Source organism: Chiroxiphia lanceolata, chromosome 12 (genome assembly GCF_009829145.1).
Source record: "Chiroxiphia lanceolata isolate bChiLan1 chromosome 12, bChiLan1.pri, whole genome shotgun sequence".
NCBI lineage: Eukaryota > Metazoa > Chordata > Aves > Passeriformes > Pipridae > Chiroxiphia > Chiroxiphia lanceolata.
In genome coordinates, this window is record NC_045648.1 from 6319874 (window position 1) to 6329152 (window position 9279).

General features: G+C 47.9%; 1 protein-coding gene across 2 annotated transcripts in view; it reads right to left on the reverse strand.

Moving 5' to 3' along the window:
* The window catches only part of CHD2 (chromodomain helicase DNA binding protein 2), a 91395-nt gene extending 84853 nt beyond the window's left edge, over positions 1–6542 (reverse strand). The window contains exon 1 of one of the 2 annotated variants that reach the window (XM_032700552.1): positions 6444–6542. The gene's annotated coding sequence lies outside the window, so the exon portion shown is untranslated. Of the gene's footprint in view, positions 1–3008; positions 3148–6443 lie in introns of those variants that run through there. The other variant, XM_032700549.1, reaches the window with a different exon arrangement.
* Between the last annotated feature and the right edge of the window lie 2737 nt (positions 6543–9279).

Sequence of the window (9279 nt, forward strand, 5' to 3'; positions counted from 1 at the left end):
AGAGGGGGGTAGGGGGAACACACACTTGTTTGCTTAACAATTACCAGTGTAGGTTTGGCTGCTGGTGCAGGGAGAGTCCTTGACAGCGTAGGCTGCTAGAAGGAACACAGAGCTCTCTTATTAATGGAAGTATCAAGCCTCACACAGATAAAATAAGCTATCCTGGAGCTGAAGCCATGTCGAGACATCATGGAAACGCTTGTTCCAGCCATGCTGCCAAGCGCCAGCGAGCAGGGACAGCACACAGACCTGCTCCTCCGTGCTGCTGCAGATTCTGCCAGTGGCATTTGAAATATTTCAGATATTTCAGACAACCCTGGGCAGCCTGTCAGGACTCCAGAGTTTACATTAAAAAAAATAATCTGCTTATCAAGTTGCAGAACAACAGCAATCCGTCTGGTTTATTAGATAGAAACAACAAGAGCAGGGGAGGATTTTGCTGACAGTATTTCTGCCCAGTTCAACACGCTGCCTTGATTAAGTGCCAGTTCGGATCAGTGCAACAGCAAACAAACATCATGAGCTCGTTACATTTCCTTGTGCAAAGGAAGAGAAACCATCACAGGAGATGGACTCCACACATATTATTATTATTATCACTGAACATTTTGGCTGGCTCATGCTGTTTGGAAAGCCCAGCTCTGCCAGTCTGCTTGAGAAAATCAGCATTTGTCCCCAGCTTTCGGCATGAAAACACAACTCAAATCCCTTCTCGGGGAACAAAGGTGCTTCCCAGGAGCCTGGCGTGCTGCCGGCATGCCGAGCGCGTAGCCAAGCAACGGCAGCCGGATTGGAGCTTGCGCCTCACCCGTGATGCTCCAGCCTCCACAAACAATTCTTGCCACGTAGACAAGACTGTGCAGGGTAATGGAAAATTACTGCAGGCTTTTTCTTAAAGGGCGAGAACCTCCGTTGGCGGAGAAGGTTGATCCTCAGTCCTGTTTCCCAGCGCGCCCCGGGGTCATTCTGTGTTTCCTGCGCAAGGTCTGCAGTGTGTCACCACGCACCGGGGCATTAATACAGTGAAACAGCATTTGCGGGATATTTCAGCCTTCTGCAGCGATCAGAAGTGCAAAGCAGCGAGCTGGGCTGCAAGGAAAGCGAGGGAGCAGAGCAGCCAGAGCCCAACAATCGGCAGCGGCCGTTCTGAGCTGCTTCAGACGCAGCTCAAACATGGCGACCTGAGCGTGGCGCAGTTAATACGAGCTGATGCCGAAATAATCCTCCTGTGCTTGGCAGGCACCATGTTTTAATAACTGCCTGGCAAATTCCTGCCTGCAAGGCTGCTGGAAGAAAAAAAAAACCCACCTTTAAAGAAAGAGCAAACTTTGCTAGTTAGGCTGTTATCAGAGCAACAGCAGTTTTTACAAATTATGGCCAAGTTTACCTCCAGTTTCTGGTGTAAAAGAGAGTTTAGTTATTAAGACATCATTGTGCTTACCTAGCTTTAAATACCAAGCTAAAAAGCCACACAAATAGCTACAGCAGCACCAAACAGCCCGTTCAAGCCACTGCTCTTATGAAAATCAGAGATATGCAGAGTTACAAGTTGGGCAGGGCATCATCTGCCCCCCGGGTACACGGCCACAGGAGCTGCCTGGCAAGAGGGCACAGCACCAACCTGTGCTCTTTGCAGTGTTCCATATTAGGTCCTGTATCCATTACAGGATTCATTTCATCTCCTGCAGGAACAAACCACACCACCTGTTCTGGGGGCACCCATGGGGAACCAGCTGTGTCCAGGCTGCAGCAAAAAGAGAAAGGCAAAGCTGCTCCTCTTACATGCTCACTGCATGCAGCTCATGGTGGCCCTGGTGTGGCTCAGGATGCAGCTGTGCTTTCTGCCCTCTCTGAAGCTGCCAGCAATTTCAGGTATTGTTTGTCAGACAGGTTCTAGGTCATCTCCTGCAGCAATGGGGCTTTTTTTCTTCCTGATGTTTTAACTCTCCTGCCCATTTTTTCTCAGATAAGCACTAGTTAAAGTCTCAACCCAAATCTTTTCACTTTGTTGTAGCCAGCAAATGAAAATTAAGCCCCTGCACCAAGTCAGGGGATTTCTTTGTAACAGAAACTTCCTCTCCCTTAAATAGAAACCTTTGTTGTGAAGCTGTTTTTATTGCAAGCCTCACAGGGAAAGTCATTACATTTAATAGAGGTTGACCTCATTTTCTAGTCCTCAATATTAAAGCCTATAAGGGGGGAACGTAATTAGAAGCGGTGAGTTCTCAACAAAGATATACAGTACTTGTTGCTGCCTCCTTCTTACCTAAAGATTAATTTAATATGGCTTGGAAAGAGTAACTTGAAGCAGCTTTTGGCAGATAAGTGAACTCAAGTAAAATGCAAAGATCTGGTTTCCAAGAAGCCTTTTACAAGCTGTACAGAGAAATGAAATGAAACCCTTCAGCAGCACACAAGGCTTCCTGCTGAGCCTCCCTGGAATAGCTGCAAACCTGCATTCCGGTGAAAGCTAATCTCTGTCCGAGGATGGAGTTACATAAAGACATGAGGACTGCTGGTCAGGCATGGACCTGCCCACGTGGCAGCCTCTGCTGGGCTGGAGGGAATCGCTGGAATATTCTACTGCATTTCCAAGGCTGTGCTCTGAGGCAAAGAAAGTGAACAGGTTTGAGCTCAGTCAACGTGCGCAAGGGAGGGAATGCAAAGATGCCCTGGCTTTGTTAGCTTTGCTAATATGACATAGGTTTCCACACAGTGGACACTGTTGTCACAGGGCAATGGGTGAACACAGCACTGGCTACCACTAAATAAACACATTTTCCAAAGCAAGCAGTGCAGGGCAGTGAGGGATGTCCTGTACCATGCCAGGGGCCTCACTGAGCCCAGCTGTGCTGGGGCTTTTCACCTTAACACAGCTTGAGCTTAAAACATCTGTTCATAGCCTGCTTTTCAAGTAACCCCTACACTTTTGCAAACTGTAGAAGATCACTTGAAATACATTTTGAATTCATTTTCCCAGCACTCCTGATATCCCATTGCTTACCCACCTCCTGAGCATCCCTGGCATTCCCAGTGCTCTGGGTCCTGCTGGTGAGGTATCATCTCCCTGCTAAAACTTCTGCATTGCTATGAGAAACTCTCATTATGTAAAAAGAAAAATTTCTTGTTGAAAGCCCCAGGCTCTCTTTAATTTCCCTTTAGATTCTGTGGTTTGAACAAGAGTTTCTGCTTCAACAACACTCAGAACTTCCTTATTTCTGCACAGTTCTGCCCACTGCAAACAGCTGAGTTTAGCTCTGCTATAAACTCAGCTTTGGACATGGTTTCTTGAAAAATCACATAAATGTTGGTGTCCCCAGCTGAAGAACTCTCACATGGCATTAAACAGCAACTTCTTTTCTGTAGCACCAGCTCTCCTGTGCCCACACCTGCAGTAGGTTTGCTCTGCTGCCTGTTTGCCCTGTGGTTTGTAGCACAACGTGCATTCCAACAGGAGAAAAGAAAAAGGCAGCTCCGCCAAAAACATCATCAGAAACTCCTCGAAGCCCACAGCACGGTGGCTTAAAGCACCCAGCCTTTGTTCCTCCTCCCTGGGAACATATTTCCACTCCACACAGGCAAAAGGGATCAGAGTCATGGAAAATGTGTGGGGAAGCTGAGAGCAGGACCACAGCAGCCTGGCACAGACCTGGGTGGATGGGCTGTGGGGCTGGGAGGACACGTGGTGGCCAGCGGCTCTCCTCGGGGACAGAAGGACACAGCACAAGTAAGACGCCTTTACTGCTGCACCCTACATCCCTCCGCCCTCAGCAGGGCCAGGGTTATTCTGGTTTAGCTAGTTTTTCCTCATTCCTTTTAGATGTAGAGTGTTATTAAATCACACCTAACAATTTCCATCACACCTCAAGCAATTAACCCTGTCCCATGGCACCGGGGAAGCCCTGGACAATATCCTGGGACTCCCAAAAGCAATTTTGCCAGACATTCCATGTGAAGAAGGCTGGGCTTTTTGCATTTATTTTTGGAGCAGTAAATTATTTTCAAAGAGCCTTTCTGTCAGGCTTGTCCCAATGTGAGCTGCCAAGTTGGCTCCTCCAGCAACATGGGCACCATTAGTAGGGCTGCCCTGTGCTGGAGTGGTGTCAGCACTTCCATTATAGCTCCTTTCCCCTGCTCCAGCCCTGTTATAAATGGGACACAAAAATCTAGTTCTGGCTGAAACACTCAAGAACCAACATGGAAAACAGTCATCACCTTAACCTGATCCTTGCTAAACTTCATCTGTCCAGGGAGAGAAAGTGGAGATTTAAAATATATTTTCTCCCTCCCACGCCTAAATCCTGAATTTTAAAATCCAGCTGTATCACCCTCAAATTACTCAGGGGAAATTTTTTGTAGGTTGGGTGGGTTTTTTTTGTTAACTATTCCGTGGTAAATTAAGAAGGGGAGAAGTGATCCTTTCCCTCCTCTGCCTTTTCCTTTTGCACTTTTCAAGTGTTTCAAGCTAAACACTTGATTAAAAGTTTTCCATTGTCAATCCTACTAATGAAGGCCACAGTTAACAGTCTTCTTAATTGGGCACAAATCCATGGTAGTGTTAAGGGAAAAGATGGATGTCCTTTGCACCACCCCTGGTGACACGCAGCCACCCAGGGTGCTGGGGCAGGATTAATTTAGCTGACAACTCACCAGGAGCTTCCAGCCAGCTCAGCCCTGGCTAAAACCACCAGAGAGCAGAGCAGGGGCACTGCCAGGTTGGGAAACAGCAGCCAAGGCTGGAGGGAAGCAGGAGCACTCGTGGAAGATGTTTTTTAATAGCTGGCTTTTAGATCAGCTGCTGCTCAAGGAGAAAGCAGCTCCTTCTCTTGTGGAGATGCTTCTTATCAAGTGGTCTTGCCATCAGGCAGACAGATGAATTCATCCATCTTTTACCTTTTTTCTCTACTTTTCAGCTGGGTCAGTTCCCTGAGCACACACAGAGTGGGGATGGGGGACTGGGACAGAGGAGGGAGTGCAAGATGCTTCCTGCCAGTAGCATCAAGGATTCAGGTGGTGCACACAGACCCCAAAACAGCCCCCACAGCTGTGGACTGGGGCAGTTTCTCTCTCCAAAGCCAGGACACAGCGAATGCACTGCAAAATCAGCAGGGGAAGAGAAAAAGCCCGTGGCTTACTCTGCATTGTCTTAATGCTGGAGTGAATGACTATCCAAGGGGCAGGTATGTTAGAGGAACTACAGGAAGAGGAACTATAGGAGGGAGCCCACCAACTCTTTCACTCTTACAAAGAAGTTACGCCACTTGTGGTTTCAATATTTACACATTTTCTAAGCCCAGCGTGTATTTCTGTGTTACCTCAGAAAAGGCAAAGTTCGGAAACTGCTCAGGCTCCAGCCAACAGGAACTTGTTCTGGCATAGTGACATCTGCAACTCTGGACTTGCAGAGGGTGTTTAGGAGATGCAGAAGGTAGAGGTTCTGTGGAGTCAGGTGAGACAGCAGCCAGCTCAGCCCAGCCCAGCCCTGCCATCGCGCTTTCCTATGGGAACACTGTGCTGCACGATCTGACAGTGTCTCCTACAACACTTTAGGCTTGTTGCTGCACCCAGCCACACTTAAAAGACACATTTTAGAGCCAAAGAGAAGTTTCTATGGATCTCCTGGAAATTCATTCCCTCACTTGACCTCCAGACAGTCAGGATGGGAAGACTATGAGCACAGCCATCTGCCATCCCGCTGGGCTGGGCTGCACGTGCCTCTCAGCTGCTCACTGGTGTGCATGTCATCACATCACACACTCTCTGCTTGCTGTGGGTGTGGTGGGAGACACGGGGAGATTATTTTTGCAGTGGAGTCTGGTAATACAGGACACAAATTTGCAGCAAATGAGGCTTTACTTCCTGCTCATGGAGAATCATGTCCCACTTGTCTGGTTAGTTCTGGAGGAGTATGCCAGAGGATGCATATTCCTTCACAGGACACACATAATGCCAATGTAGCACCCCCAGGTGCTAACACTTGTAAGGGGTAACTGTTATTTTGGCTGATGTTCTCCATCTCAAGTCTTTTAGAAGATGAGGAGGTCCCTCAGCAGGCTCAGTCAAACATTGGTATCCCAGCCTTATCCTGCTGTTAGCATGGCTGTGGTGGTGACTGCCAGCACCATGGCTTTTCCTTTTCCACCCAGGAACCACAGTTTTCCCTGTGTCATCAAGTGCAATGCAGTGAGGCATTTGGCAAAGATCTTCCATGACTTGCAACTGGCTAAAATTTGAGTTGTCCTAGGAAGAATGACATGCTACCCTGTGTAAACAGAAACCCTTTCAGGGAGAAATAATGTCAATAGCAAATGGAGGTGAGAGGTTAAAGCAATGCTCAGAGGACACTGGGTTTCACAGGGATTTTGACTTCACCTCTGATGCTGAGGTTTGGCTCAGAGATGGAATTTATTCCTTTTAAATATGTACCTAATGAGATCACTGACCTGCTGGGAGAGTTGCATCAGTTTCCACCCCTGATGTTCCAGCTTCTGTTAGAGGTTCCATCAGAGAGAAAGGCAGTCCCTCCTGACACGTGTCTGGAGTCTGGCCCAGGGTGAGATATGAGACTGGTGTCTCCTCAGCTTCTCACCTGAGTGTGTAAGTGCAAGTCTTGCACAGGCACCTATGGAAACTGGGACCAAAGAGGTGGTACTGACCTCTCTTGAGAGGGGTTTACCAGGAACTGGTTAATGCACACTGGTCCCATTTCCTTCTTCCATGTGGGTCTGGGACTTTTCCAGCCCCTAAACCTCTACCTGCTCCTGACTGGGGGAGATTTGCACAGACAGGTCCACACCTCAGTCCTGTTGTCACTGTGAAATGCTGAGGCTCTCTGTGTAGAAGTAACTAGGAAATACAGAAAGATTAAATCAATCCTGAAATACCACTTCTCTGCCACAAACTCTGTGCTGAAAGCTGAGAGGTGAATATGGCTCTCCTAAGTGGAAAATGAAACAAACCCTGTGGTTTTCCCATCTGTTTATCAGATTGAAGCATAAGTCATGGCTTTAACTTTTGTAGGCTTTCTTCTTTAAATACAGAAATATTCTATCAGTAAATAAAACTATTTCAGCAGTTGGGCATAAGCTGACTCCAAAGACTGTTGCAATTATGAGCTGTTGCAATTGTGAGTTAAGTTGTCATCTGGATTGTGCAATTTCCTACTGTTTGAGAGTATCCCAACAAAGGAAAAAAAACAACAACAAAAAAGAAAAAACAACAACAAAAAAAAAAAAAAAAAACAACAAAGAAAATAATGAAAACACGTTCTGTTGCCTTATCAAATCAATAGCAGCAGACTTAAACCCTCCTGTTCTGAGCCAAGGATAAGTCCTGGCAAAATGAAAAGGGACTATCTGCTTGTCTAGTGATGTTTCTGTCCAGCACAACCACAACAGGGCACAAACATCTGGTGTACACCTACAGATACATAGGGAGAGGTCAGACCTGAAATGCAGCCAAAACCAACACAAAGTGTGAAAAGGAAACACATCTTTGCCATGTAGTGCTTTGTCCACAGCAGTAAATCGGAAATGAATTCTCTCTTAGGAATTAAGACATTCCTATTGCAAAGAAAAAAAAAAAGAAAAAGAAAGTAATTAGGAAGTCAAATGGAAGGGCTGCTAAAATCTGCCATACTTGCTCAGTGTGTTAACAGCCAGGAGAATTGAACTACATCAGATATTCAAATGGACAGGATGAAATGAAGCACAAAATTTGAGAGAAAGTACAACTAAGTTCCCACAGATCTGTTTGGGGATCCCAGAGGACAGAGGTAAGAGAGACCAATTTTACCCAGCAGGAGTGGCACAGTGTCCTTAAATCCTGAGCCTACTCAATCAAACCCTAATCCACCTTAACACCCCACCACTTGTGCAGAACATCGCCCTTATCAGGGACTGGAGCTAAGTCACACACACACCCACACACATCCCCATTCCCAGCAAAGCACAGCCAAGGGCCCTCATGGACAATGTTGAGGGGGAGTGATAGAAAGGCACCTCTCTTTTTTATACTGAGAGCAGCCCTGCCAAGAAGGATTTGGGAGTGCTGGTGGGTGAGAGGCTGGACATGACCCAGCCATGTGCACTTATGGCCTGGAAAGACAGTTATATCCTGGACTGCATCCAAAGCAGCATGGGCAGCAGGGCAAGGGAGGGGATTCTGCCCCTCTACGCTGTTCTTGTGAGACCCCACCTCCAGCTCTGGGATCCCCAACATGAGAAGGATGTGGATCTGCTGGAGTGGGTCCAGAGGAGGCCACCTACTGTGGAGCCAGGCTGAGAGAGCTGGGGTTGTTTAGCCTGCAGAAGAGAAGGCTCCAGGGGGACCTTAGACCCCCTTACAGTGCCTAAAGAGGGCTTGTAGGAAAGATGGGGATGGACTTTTTATCAGAGCCTGTCAGGATAGGACAAGGGAGAATGGTTAAAATGTGGGGGGATCGATTTAGATTAGATTGTTCCATTACCCAGTATTTACGGGGATCAGGCCCACGGCAGTGTGAGATGCCATGAATAGAAAATTTTAAATGGCTATAGATACACAGCGCTGATAATGTTGTTCATCTCCTGAATTATTTGCAAAAGAAAAGGTCACTTTTTGATTTAACTGTAGGAGGGTTGATTTAGATTAGATATAAGGAATGGGTTTTTTAATAATGAGAGTGGAGAAACTGGCACAGCTTGCCCAGAGGGTGGTGGATGTTCTACCCTTGGGAACACTGAAAGCCGGGTTGGATGGGGGTCTGAGCAACCCGGTCTAGTGGAAGGCGTCCCTGCTCATGCCAGGGGGGTTGGAACTGGGTGACCTGAAAGGTCCCTTCCAACCTCCAAATTGTGATTCTGTGATTTAGAGCAGGGGCAGCTCCGCAGCGGCGCAGGAGCCCTGGGAGCCGCCGGAGCCCCGGGAATCGCCGGAGCCGCGGGATCCGCGGGAATCCCGGGATCCGCCGCCTCTCCCGGCCCCGCTGGAAACCTGCGGCTGCCCCCGCGCGGAGGGAGCGCCCTGGGGAGCGGGGTCCGGGCGAGGTCACACAGACAGAAACACGGGGGACACACAGACCGGGGCAACTCCCGGAGAAAGGGGAATAAAATGTCTGTTCTCCCCCCTGGGGCGAGCAGGGCCGAGCCCAAGTGTCGCATCGCCGGGAGGGGCTGAACCTGACTGAAACTTCGGTCTGTAAGCTCCGGCTTCAGCCTCAGAGAACTGAAAGGCATAAGGAGATCCTATCTATCTATTATCTATCTATCTATCTATCTATCTATCTATCTATCTATCTAT